This window comes from Ranitomeya variabilis, chromosome 1, assembly GCF_051348905.1.
Source record: "Ranitomeya variabilis isolate aRanVar5 chromosome 1, aRanVar5.hap1, whole genome shotgun sequence".
NCBI classification, from domain to species: Eukaryota; Metazoa; Chordata; class Amphibia; order Anura; family Dendrobatidae; genus Ranitomeya; species Ranitomeya variabilis.
In genome coordinates, this window is record NC_135232.1 from 341,662,214 (window position 1) to 341,685,944 (window position 23,731).

Below are 23,731 nucleotides of genomic sequence, written 5' to 3' on the forward strand. Positions count from 1 at the left end.
TATATAGTATAGTATAGTCTAAACAAATGACAAGTAATCCATACTAAAAAACCGCAGCAAAATTAACCGTTTTGAACTCAGCGTTTTACTGTCAAATTTTGGTTGCTGAAAAAAATACCACAAATATGCTGCGTGTGAACATACTCTACGCCTTTTCATACATTTTTTGCCTTTTTATTCCAGCTTGCTCTGTACTAAAACTAACATACTGCAGGTTTTTAGAATGTGGCAAACAAAAAATTGATTTTAATATTTTTAAGAAAACTTGATTTCATTGTAGAAAAACAATAAAAAGCTAAAGAAAATAGTTTCTCTATTTTGTGTTACCAAACCATAGAAAGTATAGTTACGATTTTTTTTTTTTTTTTTTTTGGGGGGGGGGGGGGTTGTGATCTAGTTTTTTAGTTGAACACAGGAGTGAACGCAAAGGAAGTGTCAACCAGGGAACCCCCACATGTACTCAGCCTGGCTAGTAGTTGTAAATCATTCAGCTGAGGTGCTGAAAACTAAATCTCCGGACAACAAATACTCGGAGCGTGCTAGGGAAAACCCGAGCAAAGAGTAGAGTACACTCGCTCATCACTACACGTGTTATTCCAGCCTTTCCCCATTAGCAAGAAGTCAAACGCTTTGACTGACAGAAGAGATCTGACTTGGCTACTGCAGCATGCCTCAGTGTGCAGACAAAATCTCACGAGATTGTGACAGCTGTGCGAGATTTCCTGAATGAGAGCTTGGAGCACAGACAACACGGGGGGAGACATTCTGTATAGCTGCAGCTGTGTGATCACTGGACGCAGATAAAGCTTTACTTCATGAAAGGTATTGTTATGTGAGCAATGGCGGCTTTGCTGGTGAACACACAGAGCCCAAGACACAGTAAGGTCAGCCTCCTCACTGCCATCATCTACCAGCCTGATATCTCCTGCTTTATGTGCTCACTAGAGCGAGCCTGCTGAATAACCTCTTACCGGCAGGCCCGTCACTCATCTAGCTGCACTGTACTGTAGGATATGGGATATTGTATACCGCTTACATGAAGCAAAGTTTTATCCAAAGTGCGTGAACAGCCACCGTCACAGATCATGTTCGTAGAGGAGCAAGAAACCTCATGGAGCGGTTGTGGTGTTTTCACCTGTGCCAGATTTGTTGCAGAAATTTCAGTAACTAAAATTTGTCATGTAATCGGGATTGTTTTGGTGATGAGCACATGGATTTCTGCAAGCCTCATTAGGGTAAGGCTAGGGCCACACATTACATGTCCCCAAGACTCAGACAAGTCAAACGAGCAAGACGTTTTTTGAGGAGAGCAGAAACTCTACAAGACACAACATCTTTCCACCCAGAATTCACCAGAAAAAGTGCTGCTTCTGCTTCTGCACCCCATAAAATGATCATAATGCATAGCAATGCCAAAAGACATTGTTTCATCCCGTGTCATGTATTTTACCCTCTTCAGTGTTCGGAAACCCTGAAGCAGTTAAAAGGAATGACATGCTCATTCTTCGCTCTCTATACTTCACAGTATAAGTAAAAAGAACCATGGCAAAAGTGCTTCAGGAAAAGGAATGACAGCGTTTTCCTGAAGCAGCTCCGCCAGGGAAAACTTTGCGTCTAAAGCAGGGGTCCCCAACTCCAGTCCTCAAGGCCCACCAACAGGTCATGTTTTCAGGATTTCCTTAGTCTTGCCCAGGTGATAATTGCATCACCTGTGCAATACAAAGGAAATCCTGAAAACATGATCTGTTGGTGGGCCTTGAGGACTGGAGTTGGGGAACACTGGTCTAAAGAGTCCATGTGCACAGAGCCCAATTCTCTAATCAAAACTTAGGCTTTTTGGTGAATTTTGGCTCCAGGAAAGTATACAAAAGAACCTCAGCATGAACCTAGCATTATGGTCTGTGCGCATGACGTTTTTAAGATGCTTTTCTTCGGATTGAGTTGTGCATAGAAAAAAAATCTGAGACATGTCTGATTTTTATCTTTTATCCGAGTGTTGGATAACAATCCGTAATGCAAGTCTATAGGTCCATAAAAAAAAAAAAAATCAGACTGCACTTTTTTTTTCTCCCCACTGAGGGAAAAACTGGTGACACTCTGATTAGAGCTGAGTAAGACTGCCATATAACTTGTGTGAGAATCGCATCGCACTGCACGCACTGACCGGCACCTCTTCTGACCTGAGCGAGACAGTATGATGTATTTCTATGCAGCTGTCAAGCTCAGGTCAGGAGAGCCGACAGCCAGTACGAGGTTTACAATGCGATTCTCGCACGAGAAATACGGCAGTCTGTCTCTGCCCTAAAGTCTGATCAGAATAATCAAACTCTTTTCCTTGGATGTGTGACCTAACCAGGGGATGTGTTCAGACTGATTCTTTTTGCTGAGTTTTCAGAGCTGAAACTCAAAGTTTTGAGTTTTTGGAAAAGATTGTGCAGAGTTTTTGCTCAGTGACTCTCCAAATATTACTCAAAAAAGCTAAAACTCCTAAAAAATTTGGAGTTTTTGCTCTGCTCCTTTTTTTTCTATGTACACATACCCCTTAGGATATGTGCGCACAACACCTGTTTTTCAGGCCACAGAGTTAGGCCTCTTTCACACGTCCAGATAATTCCGGTACCGGAGTTATCCGTGTCCACGTGGCACATCCGTGTGGCACACGTGCGGCAGCCGTGTGCCGCCTGAGGACCACACGGACCGTGCAGGAGAGACAGCGCTACAGTAAGCCCTGTCCCCCCCCCGTGTGTGGTGCTGAAGGCAGCATTCATCTCTTCTCCCCCACAGGAGAGAAGAGATGAAAGATCATTTTTTTTTTCTTTTTTGTTAAAAATAAAGTTTGCAGGTGACCCCCGCCTCCCATCCCCAGTGCGCCGCCCGGCCCCTTGCAGAGAAATACTCACCCAGCTCCCGCGATGTCTCCGCTCAGCGCTGGCAGCTTGTCCTGTGTGAGCGGTCACGTGGGACCGCTCATTACAGTCATGAATATGCGCATATTCACCAGAATAGAAAAGTTAGAAAAGATAAACGCATTCTAAGAGAGACACTTTTGTCATTTTGCTATTTATGTGTATAAAATTCTAAGTGTTTTTAGTATGTTTTTAGTTTTGTGACATTTTGTACATGCGTTTTTCAGGTGATTTTGGAGATTGTGATCTACTTGTAACTTGTGAGAGTTTTTTTGTGTTATATGTGTGTTTCTAAAGTCTCCTAAACTATACTTGACTCACATTCTGAAAATATCTTGAAAACATGAAATCTTATTCTGAAACAGTCATGCAAATTCAAGAGAGCGTAAGCTACGTTTTAAGTGTTGTCTGAAAAATGTAGATTTTGGTAGTATTGTAACTGTTTGGGGTGTAGGATTTTGTTAAGAGGGGGTCACAATCATGGACCCATGCCCAAACATGGATAAGTATATTCTTGCTTTGCATGGCTCCACACTACTTTTAATACTGGTGATTAGGGTTGAGCGACTTTTATTTTTATAGGATCGGGTCGGGTTTCACGAAACCCGACTTTCTCAAAAGTCGGGTCGAGTGAAATCGGCCGATCCTATAAAAAAGTCGGGGTCGGGGTTGGCCGAAACACGAAACCCAATGCAGTGCAATGGGATACTATGGTTCCTGTTGTGAACTCTGTTTTCAGGCTCCCTCTTGTGGTCACTGGTGGTATGGTGTGACTTTTGCTTTGGGCTCCCCCTGGTGGCTTGGTTTGTTATCCTGCTGGTCTCTGGCTATCAGCTGGTTCGTTATCCTCTGGGAGGTTCCTATATTGCTGTTTCACTTCCACTTGTTGCCGGCTGTCGATGTAATCAGTGCTACTCAGATTCCTTCTGACTACCTTGCTCCCAGTCCATCCAGGACAAGCTAAGTTTTGTTTGCTCATTTTTTGATCAGCAGTGTTTATCATGTTTTCTTGTCCAGCTTGCTAAAATATGTGATTCCCTCGCTTGCTGGATGCTCTAGTGGACTGAGTTTCTCCCCACACACCATTAGTTGGTGCGTGGGTTCTTGAAATCTCAGGATGGATATTTTGTAAGGGTTTTTTATTGATCGCATAGACCCCTGCTCTATTTTCTGCTTTCTAGTACTAGTGGGCCTCTTTTGCTGAATCTGATTTCATCCCTACATATGTGCCTTCTTCTTACTTCACCGTTAATATTTGTTGGGGGCTTCTATATCTTTGGGGATTATTTCTCTGGAGGCAAGCGAGGTCTTTCTTTCTCTTTAGGGGTAGCTAGTTCCTCAGGCTGGCTCGAGACGTCTAGGAATTTTTTAGGCACGTTCACCGGCTACCTCTAGTTGTGTTGAATAGGTTCAGATTTGCGATCAGTCCAGTTACCATCTCCCTAGAGCTTGTCCTTAGTTTATTCACTTGCTGGTCTATTTGTGATCCTCAGCCACTAAGGATCATAACAGGTTCCCAGGGTCTGAAGGAGAGGAAACTCTCCTTCAGGCCCTGGGATCCATATTTAAGTGTAAAATAAAGAATCAAAATAAAAAATATTGATATACTCACCCTCGGACGAGCCCTGGTACTAACCGGCAGCCTTCCTTCCTAAGAATGAGCGCGTGAATGACCTGCGGTGATGTTACGGCTTGTGATTGGTCGCGGCCGCCCATGTGACCGCTCACGCGACCAATCACAACCCGTGACGTCATCTAAGGCCCTTCACGCGCTCATTCTTAGGAAGGAAGGCTGCCAGAAAGAAGCCGAGGGTGAGTATATTCCTATTAGGTATATACTCACCCTCGGACGCGCCCTGCTTCTTTCCGGCAGCCTTCCTTCTTAAGAATGAGCGCGTGAAGGGCCTTAGATGACGTCACGGCTTGTGATTGGTCGCGGCCGCCCATGTGACCACTCACGCGACCAATCACAAGCCGTGACGTAATTCTCAGGTCCTAAATTCCTAGAATGAGGAATTTAGGACCTGAGAATTACGTCACGGCTTGTGATTGGTCGCGTGGCGGTCACATGAGTGGCACGCGACCAATCAGAAGCCGTGACGTCATGGAAGGCCCTAAACGCGCTCATTTTAAGCAAAGAAGGCTGCCGGTTACCAGCGGCGATGTCCAGGGGCCTCCGGAGAGGTGAGTATATCAATATTTTTTATTTTAATTCTTTATTTTACACTTAAATGTGGGGTCGGGGTCACATCGGGGTCGGGGTCGGGTCGGGTTTCATGAAACCCGACTTTGCCAAAAAATTTTAAAATGCGCGCGTGTCCAGCCTCCCGGCTTGTGATTGGTTGATCGCGACGCAACCAATCACAAGCCGGGACGTCACGGGAGGCTGGACACGCGCCCATTTTAAAATGCGTGCGTGTCCAGCCTCCCGTGACGTCACAGCTTGTGATTGGTTGCGTCTCCCGTGTGACTGCGACGCAACCAATCACAAAGCTGGGACGTAATTTTAAAATCCTTAAGGACCTGAAATTACGTCACGGCTTGCTGTGATTGGTTGCGTTGCCCATGTGACTGCGACGCAACCAATCACAACGCCGGAACGTAATTTTAAAATCCTGAAGGACCTGAAATTACGTCACGGCTTGCTGTGATTGGTTGCGTCCCGGCCACATGGTCGGCACGCGACCAATCACAAGCCGGGACTTCAGTAAAGGAAAGAAAAGCGCGAATTTTAAACAAAGAACGCTGCCGCTTCCCTCGGTAAGGTGCAGGCTGCGTCGGAGAGGTGAGTATAGCAATATTTTTTATTTTAATTCTTTCTTTTACACATTAATATGGTTCCCAGGGCCTGAAGGAGAGTTTCCTCTCCTTCAGACCCTGGGAACCATCAGGAATACCGTCCGATACATGAGTCCCATTGACTTGTATTGGTATCGGGTATCGGTATCGGATTGGATCCGATACTTTGCCGGTATCGGCCGATACTTTCCGATACCGATACTTTCAAGTATCGGACGGTATCGCTCAACACTAATCTTTATAAGTTAAAGATTCAGAATACTATGACTTTTATCATATCCTGAACAGTCAAGTTTTTTATGAACCGTTAAGGTTTTCTGGTTGAAGTAAAAAAAACTCTGAGTGTTTACAGTTTGAAACCATAAAATTTTGAAAAATTATGTCATTCTTGAGTATATCACTCAATGGTGCTCATAAACGTGTCAAATTTGATCTATAATATACCTTAATATACGTTACTTTAATCTTTAATATACTTAAGAACAGGGCCCCAGACATCACACAGGGGGTCTGAAACACCGCACAGTGGTCCAAAATATCGCTGTGCTCTGCCTGGGGCCCCATATGCTGCCTGGGGCCCCTGTGCTCTGCCTGGGGCCCCTGTGCTCTGCCTGGGGCCCCATGTTCTGCCTGGGGCCACTGTGCTCTGCCTGGGGCCCCATAGGCTGCCTGGGGCCCCTGTGCTCTGCCTGGGACCACTGTGCTCTGCCTGGGGCCCCATATGCTGCCTGGGGCCCCTGTGCTCTGCCTGGGGCCACTGTGCTCTGCCTGGGACCCCATATGCTGCCTGGGGCCCCTGTGCTCTGCCTGGGGCCCCATATGCTGCCTGGGGCCCCTGTGCTCTGCCTGGGGCCCCATGTTCTGCCTGGGGCCCCTGTGCTCTGCCTGGGGCCACTGTGCTCTGCCTGGGGCCCCATGTTCTGCCTGGGGCCACTGTGCTCTGCCTGGGGCCACTGTGCTCTGCCTGGGGCCCCATGTTCTGCCTGGGGCCACTGTGCTCTGCCTGGGGCCCCATAAGCTGCCTGGGGCCCCTGTGCTCTGCCTGGGACCACTGTGCTCTGCCTGGGGCCCCATATGCTGCCTGGGGCCCCATATGCTGCCTGGGGCCCCATATGCTGCCTGGGGCCACTGTGCTCTGCCTGGGGCCCCATATGCTGCCTGAGGCCCCTGTGCTCTGCCTGGGGCCCCATATGCTGCCTGGGGCCCCTGTGCTCTGCCTGGGGCCCCTGTGCTCTGCCTGGGGCCCCATGTTCTGCCTGGGGCCCCTGTGCTCTGCCTGGGGCCACTGTGCTCTGCCTGGGGCCCCATATGCTGCCTGGGGCCCCTGTGCTCTGCCTGGGGCCCCATATGCTGCCTGGGGCCCCTGTGCTCTGCCTGGGGCCCCTGTGCTCTGCCTGGGACCCCATATGCTGCCTGGGGCCCCTGTGCTCTGCCTGGGGCCCCTGTGCTCTGCCTGGGGCCCCATGTTCTGCCTGGGGCCCCTGTGCTCTGCCTGGGGCCACTGTGCTCTGCCTGGGGCCCCATATGCTGCCTGGGGCCCCTGTGCTCTGCCTGGGGCCCCATATGCTGCCTTGGGCCCCTGTGCTCTGCCTGGGACCACTGTGCTCTGCCTGGGGCCCCATAGGCTGCCTGGGGCCCCTGTGCTCTGCCTGGGACCACTGTGCTCTGCCTGGGGCCCCATATGCTGCCTGGGGCCCCTGTGCTCTGCCTGGGGCCCCATATGCTGCCTGGGGCCCCTGTGCTCTGCCTGGGGCCCCTGTGCTCTGCCTGGGGCCCCATGTTCTGCCTGGGGCCCCTATGCTCTGCCTGGGGCCACTGTGCTCTGCCTGGGGCCCCATGTTCTGCCTGGGGCCACTGTGCTCTGCCTGGGGCCCCATAAGCTGCCTTGGGCCCCTGTGCTCTGCCTGGGACCACTGTGCTCTGCCTGGGGCCCCATATGCTGCCTGGGGCCCCTGTGCTCTGCCTGGGGCCCCATATGCTGCCTGGGGCCACTGTGCTCTGCCTGGGGCCCCATATGCTGCCTGGGGCCCCTGTGCTCTGCCTGGGGCCCCATATGCTGCCTGGGGCCCCTGTGCTCTGCCTGGGGCCCCTGTGCTCTGCCTGGGGCCCCTGTGCTCTGCCTGGAGCCCCTGTGCTCTGCCTGGGGCCACTGTGCTCTGCCTGGGGCCCCATATGCTGCCTGGGGCCCCTGTGCTCTGCCTGGGGCCCCATATGCTGCCTGGGGCCCCATATGCTGCCTGGGGCCCCTGTGCTCTGCCTGGGGCCCCTGTGCTCTGCCTGGGGCCCCATATGCTGCCTGGGGCCCCTGTGCTCTGCCTGGGGCCCCTGTGCTCTGCCTGGGGCCCCATGTTCTGCCTGGGGCCCCTGTGCTCTGCCTGGGGCCACTGTGCTCTGCCTGGGGCCCCATATGCTGCCTGGGGCCCCTGTGCTCTGCCTGGGGCCCCATATGCTGCCTTGGGCCCCTGTGCTCTGCCTGGGACCACTGTGCTCTGCCTGGGGCCCCATAGGCTGCCTGGGGCCCCTGTGCTCTGCCTGGGACCACTGTGCTCTGCCTGGGGCCCCATATGCTGCCTGGGGCCCCTGTGCTCTGCCTGGGGCCACTGTGCTCTGCCTGGGGCCCCATATGCTGCCTGGGGCCCCTGTGCTCTGCCTGGGTGTAGGACACTGGTGACGTCACTTATCTCCAGACATTAGCTCCGGACATTAGCTCCGGACATTAGCTCCGGACATTAGCTCCGGACATTATCTCCGGACATTAGCTCCGGACAAAGCCACGGAAGTTGGCACAAATTGCAGGAAGTAGTATTCTAGGCAATTATATATTAGATGAGCATTTCCTGAAGGAAATACATGGTGCTTGAACAGTGCTACCAGCTTTACAGCAGCACTTTTCACACACTGGACTGGGGGGCGCGCTTACTTTTGCACCCGGGGCCGGGGGCGCGCTTACTTTTGCACCCGGGGGCGCACTTACTTTTGCACCCGGGGGCGCACTTACTTTTGCACCCGGGGGCGCACTTACTTTTGCACCCGGGGGCGCACTTACTTTTGCACCCGGGGGCGCACTTACTTTTGCACCCGGGGGCGCACTTACTTTTGCACCCGGGGGCGCACTTACTTTTGCACCCGGGGGCGCACTTACTTTTGGGGCCGCACTTACTTTTGGTGGGCGGGGCTCCTCGGCCTCCGATTTGGTTGGTGGGGCCCCTCGTCCTCCGATTTGGTGGGTGGGGACCCTCGGCCTCCGATTTGGTGGGCGGGGACCCTCGGCCTCCGATTTGGTGGGCGGGGACCCTCGACCTCCGATTTGGTGGGCGGGGACCCTCGGCCTCCGCTTTGGTGAGCGGGGCCCCTCGGCCTCTGATTTGGTGGGCGGGGTCCCTCTGCCTCCGATTTGGTGGGCGGGGACCCTCGGCCTCCGCTTTGGTTGGCGGGGCCCCACGGCCTCCGATTTGGTGGGCGGGGTCCCTCTGCCTCCGCTTTGGTGGGCGGGGACCCTCGGCCTCCGCTTTGGTTGGCGGGGCCCCACGGCCTCCGATTTGGTGGGCGGGGTCCCTCTGCCTCCGCTTTGGTGGGCGGGGACCCTCGGCCTCCGATTTGGTGGGCGGGGACCCTCGGCCTCCGATTTGGTGGGCGGGGACCCTCGGCCTCCGATTTGGTTGGCGGGGCCCCTTATCCTCCGATTTGGTGGGCGGGGACTCTCGGCCTCCGATTTGGTGAGCGGGGCCCCTCGGCCTCCGATTTGGTGGGCGGGGCCCCTCGGCCTCCGATTTGGTTGGCGGGGCCCCTCGGCCTCCGATTTGGTTGGCGGGGCCCCTCGGCCTCCGATTTGGTTGGCGGGGCCCCTCGGCCTCCGATTTGGTGGGCGGGGACCCTCGGCCTCCGATTTGGTGGGCGGGGACCCTCGGCCTCCGCTTTGGTGGGCGGGGCCCCTCGGCCTCCGCTTTGGTGGGCGGGGACTCTCGGCCTCCGATTTGGTGGGCGGGGACCCTCGGCCTCCGATTTGGTGGGCGGGGACCCTCAGCCTCCGATTTGGTGGTCGGGGACCCTCGGCCTCCGCTTTGGTGGTCGGGGACCCTCGGCCTCCGCTTTGGTGGGCGGGGACCCTCGGCCTCCGCTTTGGTGGGCGGGGACCCTCGGCCTCCGCTTTGGTGGGCGGGGACCCTCGGCCTCCGCTTTGGTGGGCGGGGACCCTCGGCCTCCGATTTGGTGGGCGGGGACCCTCGGCCTCCGATTTGGTGGGCGGGGACCCTCGGCCTCCGATTTGGTGGGCGGGGACCCTCGGCCTCCGATTTGGTGGGTGGGGACCCTCGGCCTCCGATGTGGTGGGCGGGGCCGCTCGGCCTTCGCTTTGGTGGGCGGGGCCGCTCGGCCTTCGCTTTGGTGGGCGGGGCCGCTCGGCCTTCGATTTGGTGGGCGGGGCTCCTCGGCCTCCGATTTGGTTGGCGGGGCCCCTCGGCCTCCGATTTGGTGTGTGCTCTGCCTGGGGCCACTGTGCTCTGCCTGGGGCCCCATATGCTGCCTGGGGCCCCTGTGCTCTGCCTGGGGCCCCATATGCTGCCTGGGGCCCCTGTGCTCTGCCTGGGGCCCCTGTGCTCTGCCTGGGGCCCCATGTTCTGCCTGGGGCCCCTGTGCTCTGCCTGGGGCCACTGTGCTCTGCCTGGGTGTAGGACACTGGTGACATCACTTATCTCCGGACATTAGCTCCGGACATTAGCTCCAGACATTAGCTCCGGACAATAGCTCCGGACAATAGCTCCGGACAATAGCTCCGGACAAAGCCACGGAAGTTGGCACAAATTGCAGGAAGTAGTATTCTAGGCAATTATATATTAGATATATATATGTATATGTATATATATATATATCTAATATATAAAGCTGAATGTGTGTATGTGTGTATGTATGTATGTATGTGTGTGTGTATGTCCGGGATTGGCATCTGAACCGTCGCAGCTACAGCCACAAAATTTTGCACAGTCACACGTCTGGACCCCGAGAGCGTCATAGGCTATGTTGTGAGGCGAAATTTTAACCCCGCGCGTTCCAATTCTCCAAACAATTTTGCCCCTATCTGCATAATGGGGAAAAAATGAAAGGAAAAGTGTTAGAGGCAAATTAACAGCTGCCAGATGTGAACAAGGGGGACTTAAAGAATGAGAGCGATGGCGCCAAAGAGTATATACTGTACAGTTGCTAAGGTGGGGCCCCGACATGGGATAATCACCACACCACCACAGGGATATGAACACACACACAAAATGCGCCACACACTACCAATTGCTCGAACACATATATCACCCTCAGCACACATTTCACCACACATACACCAACCTCGCCACATAAAAGTCGAAACACAAAAGTCGCCGCTCAAAACTCGCCACGCGCAAAACTCTCCACATGCAAAACTCGCCACACGTGCAAAACTCACCTCATGGAAAACTCACCTCATGCAAAACTTGCACACGCAGAAAAATTGCCACATGCACAAAAGCTGCAACACATGCAAAAGTTGCCTCACACAAAACTTGCACATACTCAAAAGGCACCACACATAAAACTCGCCACGCGCAAAACTCGCCATGCGCAAAACTTGCTACACTAACCTGTCACATGCAACTCGACACACAAAAAGTTGCTACACGCATGTCGCCACACAAAACTCATCTCACAAAAGTCGCTACATGCATGTCGCCACACGCAACTCAACACACACAACTTGACACACGAAACTCGCCCTAAAACACACACAAGTCTGGTATTATCCTTCAAAAATAAAAATCTGATTAATAAGCAGACAAACTACAAGAGCAACAAATGTACCATATAGGAATCCGGCAGCTGTCAGTCACATGACCAGTCTATTATGTGTAAAAGAAGGTATCTGCTTTTGGCATTAAAGACACCTCCTTTATCCCTCTGACTCTTGGACCCAGCAGCAACCTCCCTCCGTGTCTAGTTGACACACCTGGACCTGTGGGTTTATAAATCCTCAGTCTGCTGCAGAGAGTCACCGGTGATATTCATATTTTTCCCTTTTGAAGGCTTGGAGCTATACCAGTTGGCTAACTTCCTCTCTGGAGATGTTTGAGGACGTTTTGTGTTACCTCTCTGAGTATGATCAAGCCAAGTTCATTCCCCTGGCCTGTCTACCTTTTTGTCTTTAGTTTACTGTGGGGATAGACCAGTGGTCATCCTCTCCCCCTCCCTATCCAGGGTCTAGTTCTAGAGAGATACAGGGCTTAGGTTCCTGCTCGACGACTGGTGAGGAACCAATTTAGGGACAGTAGGGCACGTAGGGTGTTATCGGAACTGCATAGGGGTCTCCACTCACCCTTTCCATAGTGTCTGGGCTTCCTTCCCCTCATCCTTTCGTGTTGCACTTAATGTCACACACAGTGTAGGAAGACTATTATCACTGGCTGTGCATATTTAGGAAAAACTGAGACGTGGTTTTATTTGTGTGTGTTTTTTTTTTTTTTCATTTTTCCTATGGCTATGGATCCAGTTGCAGGGCTCGCAGAGCAAAAATGCTGTCTGTCTCTGTATGTGACTGACCTCCGCCATGAGGTTCTGCAGCAGCAACAGCGGCTCCAGGTCGCTAATGTTGGGGTCTCTGCAGGTAGGCCGGTCCTGCTAGAACCAAAGGTAGTCCTCCCGGACAAGGTTTACGGAGGTAGAGACAAGTTTTTTTGTGTTCAAGGAAGCTTGCAAACTGTATTTTAAATGTCGTCCTCACTCCTCCAGAAATGAGGAGCAAAGAGTTGGTATTGTGATATCTCTGCTACAAGGAGATCCTCAATCCAGTGGCTTTCTCTTTGCCACAGGATTCGGTTTGTCTCCAGTCTTTTTTTGCTCTAAGGCTGGGGTCACACATGCGAGTTTTACGGACGTAAGAGCGCAGAAACTACGTCCGTAAAACTCGCATTACATACGGCACAATTATTCTCAATGGGGCTGCTCCTATTAGCCGTATATTACGGTTCAGTATTATACGGCTTTCTACGGCCGTACAAAATCGCAGCATGCTGCGTTTGTCAGCGTACTGCGCAAATAATACGCCAATGAAAGTCTATGGGGGCGCGAAAAATACGGATTCCACACGGACCTGCAGTGTGACTTGCGAGAAATACGCAGCGCTGTTAGTGAAAAGTCGGTAATTCAATTGCCGGCTTTTCATTTCTCCTGCACAAACCCGACAGGATATGAGACATGGTTTTCATACAGTAAACCATCTCATATCCCCTTTTTTGTTGCATATTCCACACTACTAATGTTAGTAGTGTGTATGTGCAAAATTTCAGCGCTGTAGCTGCTGAAATAAAGGGTTAAATGGCGGAAAAAATTGGCGTGGGCTCCCGCGCAATTTTCTCCGCCAGAGTGGTAAAGCCAGTGACTGAGGGCAGATATTAATAGCCAGGAGAGGGTCCATGGTTATTGGCCCCCCCGTGGCTAAAAACATCTGCCCCCAGCCACCCCAGAAAAGGCACATCTGGAAGATGCGCCAATTCTGGCACTTGGCCACTCTCTTCCCACTCCCTGTAGCGGTGGGATATGGGGTAATGAAGGGTTAATGCCACCTTGCTATTGGAAGGTGACATTAAGCCAGATTAATAATGGAGAGGCGTCAATTATGACACCTATCCATTATTAATCCAATTGTAGGAAAGGGTTAAAAAACACACACACACATGATTACAAAGTAGTTTAATGAAATAAACACAGCGGTTGTTGTAATAATTTATTGTTCTCCCATTCCATTTCCAGGACCTCGCTTGGCAACATAATAAACGCACAAGATACATACCTTCTGCTGTCAGATCTCGTCCCACGAAGTAATCCATCTGAAGGGGTTAACTAATATTACAGGCAGGAGCCCTGCAAATGCAGCTGTGCTCCGTGCTTGTAATCCCCGGGGAATGAATGAAATGTAGGTCATTGACCTACATTTCCTTCAGTCGCGGTGATGCGCCCCCTGGTGGATGTCCTCATATGACCTGGAGCGTGGGAAAAAGTTCCCAGGCTGCAGTTCATGAGAACATCCAGCAGGGGCGCATCACCGCGACTGAAGGAAATGTAGGTCAATGACCTACATTTCATTCATTCGCTGGGGATTACAGGCAGGGAGCACAGCTGCATTTGCAGGGCTCCTGCCTGTAATATTAGTTAACCCCTTCAGATGGATTACTTCGTGGGACGAGATCTGACAGCAGAAGGTATGTATCTTGTGCGTTTATTATGTTGCCAAGCGAGGTCCTGGAAATGGAATGGGAGAACAATAAATTATTACAACAACCGCTGTGTTTATTTCATTAAACTACTTTGTAATCATGTGTGTGTGTGTTTTTTAACCCTTTCCTACAATTGGATTAATAATGGATAGGTGTCATAATTGACGCCTCTCCATTATTAATCTGGCTTAATGTCACCTTCCAATAGCAAGGTGGCATTAACCCTTCATTACCCCATATCCCACCGCTACAGGGAGTGGGAAGAGAGTGGCCAAGTGCCAGAATTGGCGCATCTTCCAGATGTGCCTTTTCTGGGGTGGCTGGGGGCAGATGTTTTTAGCCACGGGGGGGCCAATAACCATGGACCCTCTCCTGGCTATTAATATCTGCCCTCAGTCACTGGCTTTACCGCTCTGGCGGAGAAAATTGCGCGGGAGCCCACGCCAATTTTTTCCGCCATTTAACCCTTTATTTCAGCAGCTACAGCGCTGAAATTTTGCACATACACACTACTAACATTAGTAATGTGGAATATGCAAAAAAAAAGGGGATATGAGATGGTTTACTGTATGTAAACCATGTCTCATATCCTGTCGGGTTTGTGCAGGAGAAATGAAAAGCCGGCAATTGAATTAGCGGCTGTTCACAGATATCGCGCTGAATGAAATCTAAATACAGAATATATATATATATGTGTCTCAATGACATATATATATATATATATATACTGTATATATGTTTTCCCTAACATTTGAGCACATAAATCCATTAGATGTCGGTTTTGCAAGCCTGCGCGAAAATCTCGCAGTACGGATGCCATACGGATTACATACGGAGGATGCCATGCGCAAAATACGCTGAAACACCCTGACTACGGATCAATATTTTGGGGACATTTCTCCGTATTACGGCCGTAGTACGGACGTATAATACGTGGCGTATTTTCTTACGCCATGTGTGACCCCAGCCTTACTCTTATCTATCATGACTCTGATGACCCTGTCACCTTGAGTTCAGGTTGCATCAACTTCAGCAAGGGAATCGGTCAATGGAGATATATTGCTCTGAATTCCGTAGATGGGCAACTGATACCAAATGGAATGACCCGGCTCTCATAAGCCAATTTTTTCAGGGCCTTACTCAGCGTCGAACTGGAGCACCTTGGGCCCACCAGAGAAAATCATTCTTGGGGCTCACTATGTAGCTACATAGAAATAAATTCAAGACCACCAATTGTGTGGTAAAACACGCTAATATCAGGGTATAATATAAGGTAGTACACGTCTTAAATATGTAGCAGGGGTTGGGGTAGCCCCCTCATAGAATATAATGTAGCCTTCCTCATGGAATATAACGCAGCCCCCCTCATAGGATATAATGCAGCCCCATAGAATATAATGTAGCACCCTCATATGGCATAATGCAGCCCCCCTCATATAGTATAATGCAGCCCCTCCAGAGAATATAATGTAGTCCCCTCAGAGTATAATACAACCCCCTGATAAGGTAGCCCCCATAGAATATACTGTAGCCCCCTTATAGGGCAGAATGCATCTCCCCTCATATAGTATGGCTGCTCCCCTCATATAGTATGATGTAGCCCCCTGAGAGAATAATGCAACCCCAACAGAAATACAATGTAGCCCCCTGAAAGGGTATAATGCAGCCCACTGAAAGGGTATAATGCAGCTGCTCTCCCCCTCCACCCCCATCATTGTACTCATCACCACCTCCATGATTGCCTTTTCACCCACCACCTCCATTATTGCCACCACCATTGTCCTTTCCACCACTACCATCTTTGTCCTTTACACCACAACCATCATTGCTTTCTCCCCCACCACCCACATCATTACCCATTCCAACACCTCCATCATTGCCTCCCCCCACCACCATCATCGTCCTTTCCACCACAACCATCATTGCCCTTTCCACCACCATCATCATTGCCTCCCACCACCACCATCATTGCATTCTCCCCCACCACCCCATCATTGCCAATTCCACCACCTCCATCATTGCCTCCCCCACCACCATCATCATCATTGCCTCCTTCACCACCATCATTGCCTCTTCCACAACCATCATTGCCTCCACCACCATCCTCATCATTGCCTCCCCCACTACCATCATTGCCTTGTCCCCAACACCCCATCACCAACATCGCCAATCCCCAATATCTCCAATACACACACATAACACCACTATCACACATACAGCACCACACAGACAGCACCACTCTCACACACACACACACACGAAGCACCACACCACATACACACACAGCCGCACACACGCAGGCAGACAGAGACACACACGCACACATAGCACGCACTCACCTCTCCACCTGTTCCCAGCAGCCGCAGCACATCCCAGCAGCTTTCTCTCTGAAACAGCTGTGCTGAATGATGATGTCATCCAGCAGCGCTGAGTCGGGCAGGAAGGAGGATGGCGTCGGATCACTGCAGCTCCGCTCTGGTCCCAAGCTGCAGGGATCGCAATCAAGGTTTGCCACCCTTTAGGGGCCCACCTCTGGGGCCCCGATTCAGCCTCATCGGCAGGCAGTGTTAGCCTCAGCCTGTAGCTAACGCTGCCCACTATTAAAGTGAAATGGTATTCACTCCTCTCCAGGCCCATGGGGGCGTGGAGAAGCATGAATATTAATTTCTCTTTAGCAGGGAGGCCAGGTTCTGGTCTCCAGCTGCTGCTCTGGCATCGGGAGGGCCCCCTTGACTCAGAGGCCCGTAGCAGTTGGGTGTGCTGCTATTGGTGACACGCCACTGGCTGGGGGCCCCTGGAGCAGTGGAGTCCCTAGGCAGCTGCTGGCCTATATGCCAGCAGGTGTCAGTGCCTGAGCCCACCGGAGAATCCTCTGGTTCTCCGGTGTACCAATACAACCCTGACCTTACTGAAAGGTTGAAGGATTCTTTGGTATGAAACCCCTAATTCCTTGGAAACTGCTATGTCATTGGCTATTCGCATTGATGGATGCCTTCGGAATCGATGGGTAAGACCACCCTCTCCGGAGCCTCTTTTTCGAAGTATTGCCCTTTGCCAAGGGAGCGGGTCTAGCGGTGAACCAGTTCTGGTGTTGGTGGAAGAACCCATGCAGTTAGTAAGTGCCTCTGTATTGTATGTTTCTCCAGAGATTTGCAAAAAAAGGAGATTTTTTTTTTTGTGGGAAAAAGGGACATTTTGGGGGGCCTGTCCTTTGATGCCTAAGCAAAAGGAGACTTGTTTAATCCTTGGTAGTCTGGAGTTAAATAAGTAAGGAGTGCAATTTATCATCAACCCGCACTTCCCGGTTTGTCCAGACAGGAGAGGTGGTGCTAGAGAGCAAAACCGAGAGATTTCTGTGTGAGCGGTAATGAGCATGATTGATGTGGAGTTTGCTATATCTCATGGTCTGGCTTGCTGTAGTTTAGTTATGCCTATTCCCATCTTTGCAATCGATTCAGCGCCACTTGCACAGAAAGCTCTGACTCAGGTTGTACATAATGGAAGACTGAGGGTGGGATCCATTCATTGTGAGATTCCTTGCTATGTCCTTTATAGTCTACCCACCCTAATTGTATTGGGTCTTCCCTGGTTGGTGAAGCAATCCGTTGGTGGATTGGCAATCCAGGGAGATCGTTGAGCGGGGAGATTACGTCCATGAGAACTGTTTAAATATTTATCTTTCTACAGTCTCTACAGCAGTGTTCCCCAACTCCGGTCCTCAAGAGCCACCAAAGGATTTAATTGCAGAAAGTCTGGAGCAGAGGTGTATCTAGCGTTTCTGGCACCCGGGGCAAGAATTCATTTTGGCGCCCCCCCAGGGCATATGCCCCCCCCGTCAGCCCCATCATTGTCCTCTCCTCCTCCACCATCCCCATCATTGCTCTCTCCCCGTCAGCCCCATCATTGCCCTCTCCTCCCCCCACACACACACCATTCACTTCTCTGCACACTCCCCTGCAGCGTGATACACACACACACACAATACTGAGCCACACACACACATACACACATTCACACACACACACACACACACTCACATACACACACACATACACACACATATTCACACACACACGTTCACACACACACATTCACACACACTCACACACACTCACACACACATTCACACACACACACACACACACACACACACATTCACACACACCTCTCACCTCTCCTCGCGCTCTGCCACAGCAGCTCCATCGCCTCCTTCTGACACAGCCGGCCGCTGAATGATGACATCATCCAGCGGCGTGTCTGTGTGAGAGGAAGCAAGAGGAAGCAGGAAGACAGATCGCTGGGCAGCGGAGCTGCAGGGATTTCAGGGAATTAAATCAGATTAGCATCCGAGACCCATACCCTGCTCTGATTCTGGATCTGTTCAGCCAGTTTGTGTGAGCTATTGTGTTCTCCAAGTTGGATTTAAGGGGGCCTACATCCTGGTTTTTATCAGAGAAAGGGATGAATGGAAAATGGTGTTCAATACCCCTGAGGGTCATTTCAAGAGTCTGGTCATGCCTTTCCGTCTGACCAATGCACCTGCGGTATTCCAACATTTCATTAATGATATTTTCCATCATTTGGTGGGCAGATTTATGGTGGTCTATCTGGACAAGATTTTGGTTTACTTACCTGATTTTAAGACACATCTGGGGCATGTTAAATAGGTGCTGCATATATTAATGGATAACAAACTATATGCCAATCTAGAAAAATGTGTTTTCGCCATCCAGGAGATGCAGTTTTTGGGGTGTCATCTTCGGGTTTTCGGATGGAGACCGAGAACGTCTGTGCTGTTCTTGATTTGAACCGTCCCAAGAACCTGAAGGCTCTACAATGTTTTCTGGAGTTCACAAATTTTATCCAAAATTTATTCAAAACTATTCAGTAATTGTGAAACCCCTTACTGACATTACAAGGATTGGGTCTGTTTTTTCATTTAGGCGGTTTCTTGCAGTTCGGTCACAGACGTTGACTCCAGTTTTCTCCCATTCGTCCCTCATTTGTTTTGTTGTGCATTTCCTGTTTTGGAGACATATTGCTTTAAGTTTCCCGTCTTGACGCTTTGATGTCTTCCTTGGTCTACCAGTATGTTTGCCTTTAATAACCTTCCTGTTATGATCTGGTGGCCTAAGAGCAGCATGAGGCGTACTCTGGAGAAGGTGGTACCTGTACTGACCGCAGACCCTGAACTTAACACCGCAACTAGAAGTAGCCGTGGAATGTACCTATCACTCCCTAGACATCTCGACACAGCCGGAGGACTAATTACCCCTAGAGATAGAAAAGGGAAAACTATCTTGCCTCAGAGAAAATTCCCAAAGGATAGCCAGCTTCCCACAAATATTGACTGTGAGAGGAGAGGGAAAAAACATACACAGACTGAAATTAGAATTTAGCAAAGGAGGCCACTTCTAGCTAAATAGAAAGGATAGGACAGAGTACTATGCGGTCAGTATTAAAACACTAGAAAATATCCACCACAGAAAATACAAAAATCTCCACAGCTAACTAAAGATATGGAGGGTATATCTGCATCTCCAGAGATACCAGCTTGGCTAAACAAATCCTTATTCAGACCAAGCTGGACAAGACAAAAACATGGAAAAGAACTGAACAATAAGGCCACAGCATGTGGACAGCAAAAATCAAGGCCAGAACTTATCTTTGTTGAAAGGAACAGCAAAGCAGGAGAGAGCAGGCAAGGATGTGAATCCTCCAGGAACAATGGACAACTGGCACTGACTAAAGGGTCAAGCAAGGCTAAATAGCCCAGTCAGGATTGCAAAAACTTGACACACCTGATGAATGCTGCGATCCAGAGACAGCAGCACTACCACTTATAACCACCGGAGGGAGCCCCAGAGCAGAATTCACAACACCTTCCCATGTTGTTTGTATTTGGTCCAGAATTTAGACACAGCTGACTATGAACAACCAACATCTTTTGCAACATTATGTGATGATTTACCCTCTTTTAAGAGTTTGATAATCATCTCCTTTGTTTCAATTGACATCTCTTGTGTTGGAGCCATGATTCATGTCAGTCCACTTGGTGCAACAGCTCTCCAAGGTGTGGTCACTCCTTTTTAGATGCAGACTAACAAGCAGATCTAATTTGATGCAGGTGTTAGTTTTGGGAATGAAAATTTAGAGGGTGATTCCATAATTTTTTCCCACATAATTCAGTGATTCCATAATTTTTTCCCACATAGTTGAGTGATTCCATAATTTTTCCCCACATAATTGAGTGATTCCATCATTTTTGCCCTCTACTTGTTCTAAAAAAGTAACCATTACTGACTACAACAATTTTTGTTCTTGATTTCTTTTAGTGTTTATTAAAGCCAGAAATTTGTCATTTGAAATGACTGTAGTTTTGTGCCATGTCTGTGATATGCTTTTCTTTTTGACAAAATTAAACAACTGAATGAACATCCTCCAAGGACAGTGATTCCATAATTTTTGCCAGGGGTTATAGTATCTGCGCACATTATAAAGTATCACATACCAGGCCCAGGCCATGGACACACTTGTCCATGGATTTTATTACTAACCTACCGGTGTCTGCAGTCAAGACTGTGGTTTTGGCGGTTGTAGATAAGTTCAGTAAAATGGTCGGCTTTGTCGCATTACCGACACTTCCGATTGCCAAGATTCTTGCTCAGGTATTTATAAATGAGATCTTGAAGCTTCATGGGGTTCCCTCTGATGTTGTGTCAGATCAGGGGACCAAGTTTGTTTCCAAGCTCTGGAGGGCGTTCTGTTCTCAATTGGGGGTGCCGCTGTCCTTTTGCTCTGCCTTCCATCCCCATTCGAATGGACAGACTGAGCGCATTAATCAGAATTTCAAGGTGTTCAGGAGGATTAGGTATTCTACTTACCGCTGGCAGAATTCGTCAAGAGTCCACCGGCAGGTCACCGTTTTTTGTTGCATACAGTTACCATCCACAGTTGGTTACTTTTAATGGGGAAGGAGCTTTGGGAGTTCCTGAAGAGGAATGTTTTACTTCATCGCTCTCCTCATTGTGGCGGGGGGTTCTGAGTAATTTGAAGATCACGGGAGACAGGTACAAACGTATGGCTCACAGAAAGCGCTTGCCAGGTCCAGACCTGAATGTGAATGACTTTGTGTGGTTGTCTACCAGTAATATCAAGTTGAAGGTTCTTTCCTGGAAGTTGGGGCCTAGGTTTATTGGTCCCTTTAAAATAACTGCCGTCATTAACCTAGCAGTGTTTAGTCTTTAGCTACCTTAGGCCCTTAAGATCCACAATGTCTTTCACAGGTCTCTGATCAAGAAATATGTGGAACCTCTTGAGTCCTCACCCCTATCGCCACTCCCGGTAATGGTTGATGGTAATCTGGAGTTTTAGATTTCGAGGATTGTAGATTTCCGTCTCCAATGCCGTTCTCTACAGTACTTGGTGCACTGGAAGGGCTATGGTCCAGAGGAGAGGATGTGGGTCTCAGCATCAGAGGTAGATGCCCCCAGGCTGGTTCGTTCATTCCACACCTCTTATCCTGAGAAACCTAGTCCTGAGTGTCCGGAGGCCACTAGTAGAAGGTAAGGTACTGTCACAGGTGTGTTAGATGCAATAGACTGTCGCTCTGCATCTGGCTGAAAAAGGTCTTTGTTTGGCATTGCAGATGCCCCTTTAATCCTTCTAACTCCTGGACCCAGCAACAACCTTACTCCGGCTCTAGTTGACATTCCTGGACCTGGGGGTTTATAAATCCTAAGTCTGCTGCAGAGAGTCACCGGTGATATTTACATTTTTCCTTTGTGAAGGCTTGGAGCTATAGCAGTTGGCTAACTTCTTCTCTGGAGCTGATTGAGCATGTTTCACTGTCTCCACATCTTCGGTTCCAGGGACATTTGCACACACATTAAGGGACACTAGGTTCACTTTAGCAAGTTCAACTTTACTGGGCAGTTAAAATACATCAGTTTTTAACATGCAGTATCGAGCACAGCACCCTTCACCACTTGCTTCATTAAAACAGTACATTTCCATCTTTGCCTTACCATCAGTTTGGACTATCATTATGCTTGATCCTCCTGTCAGCCCCAGGGATATCCTGTCCGGCACCACGGTATTCCCGAGATCCGCTTTCTTTCCCTCACATGGTTTCATGTCCAACTTCCTCTTTACGGAAGGGTTGTTGGTGTTCTCCATAGCCCTCGACTTCATCCTTAGGCTCTGGACATTGCATTAATGTCTGCTGGGAGTTTTGTATGACCTCATACTGCCAGTACATTTTGCCCACACTGTGCTTCCAGCTGCACCTTGAACTTCACCTTGTCACTTAGTAATAAAACTCTCCTCACTAACTGACTAAGCCAGGAAGTGGTTCCTTTTTACTGGCCCTAACCCCTCCTTGTGGGCTGGACCATTTATTGACTATCTCTTTACTCTGTCTGCTCCAGCAGTCTGTTGTTGGACTAAATTAACCTTTCACCTACTCCACTACAGTCACTGTCTTCTAACAGTATGCACTAAGCATATTTCACTTAAAATGTTTATCACTGTCTATTCTGCTCTGTCCTAAACTCTAAAGTATATCCCATACTTTCCCTATACCTGAGCTGAGTGCATGTTACTCACAATAGGCATTGCCTTTACAGTATTTACACAGCACCATCAGTATCTTACATTATACTGTACATTAGCTACAGTACATTACTTAAAACCGCATGACATAGTTCACATTTCACATGGCACAATAAAATGTAGTAAAAGCACACAACACTATTATATTACGATGCTGTCTTCAGGGATGCTGTCCACACGCTTACACTTACACACATGCATCTATTATAACTGGAGATGATAGAGCACTAAAATGATTGGATGCTCATTACTCGTACTGAGCAATTTCTAATGCTTGGATGCTCGTTTTGAGTAATGAGTATAGTGGGAGTCAATTGGAAATTCAAGCATTTTTTCAGCAGACCCTACAACGAGGTCTGTGGGGCAGTAAAAATGTTGAAATTGATGGAAAAAGTGCTGAACGGAAGGAGAACAGCATGGGGAAGACCTTTGGAAGCATCTCTAACTACCAGATCGCTGATGAGAACAATGGTGTCACACTTTTACTCCACTTTAAGGATTGACAATAAAACATTCCAAATCAACAAGAAATTGAAGTTTACAAAAAAAAGTTAAGAAACATTTTTTTTACCTTCACCCATGACAGCACACCTGAGAGAGGGATCTGACCAACAAGAGCAGGAAACTGAGACGGATATGCACCGCATGTCTCAGACCCCAACGCCGCACTTCCCATGTCCACTCTCTGCTGGTGTTGGCGTGATTGAACAGCCTGGATGCATGCCTGGTATTGGTGCACTCCGCCCACATTGTGAGCAGCAGCCAGGGCCATAGTCATGGCCTCACAGGTGTCTGCTTTAGTGCACCCTGGCCACCCGCAACGCATACATAAAGTCTCTCTGTCTCACTTGCCTGATTCTCAGAGGCCTCCCTCAGACACAGAGACACTTTTTCGCATAAAGAGACAGTCCAATTCCAACTTTAAACGTAGAACTTTACTTGTTTCAAATCACAGCACGTCCACATCAGTTACAGCATCAACACAGAGTTCTGACCACTTTTATGACCCCCTTACACTCCCCTTTCTTTTAATAATTGTTGTCCCTGACCATACACGATAAAACGTTACTTTATACAGAGTATTACTCCACACAGGGAGGTAATTTAAAATGGAGAAGTTTCTTAAGGGGTGCCTGACACACAGTCCTTCCTGTGACACCTACAGTACAACAAATTCCGGTC

At 49.5% G+C, this 23,731-nt stretch overlaps 1 protein-coding gene across 1 annotated transcript in view; it reads left to right on the plus strand.

The window, feature by feature from the left end:
* The first annotated feature begins 712 nt into the window (after positions 1–712).
* AOPEP (aminopeptidase O (putative)) overlaps positions 713–23,731 on the plus strand; it is an 837,890-nt gene continuing 814,871 nt past the window's right edge. The window contains exon 1 of the mRNA XM_077299600.1: positions 713–822. The gene's annotated coding sequence lies outside the window, so the exon portion shown is untranslated. The remainder of the gene's footprint in view (positions 823–23,731) is intronic.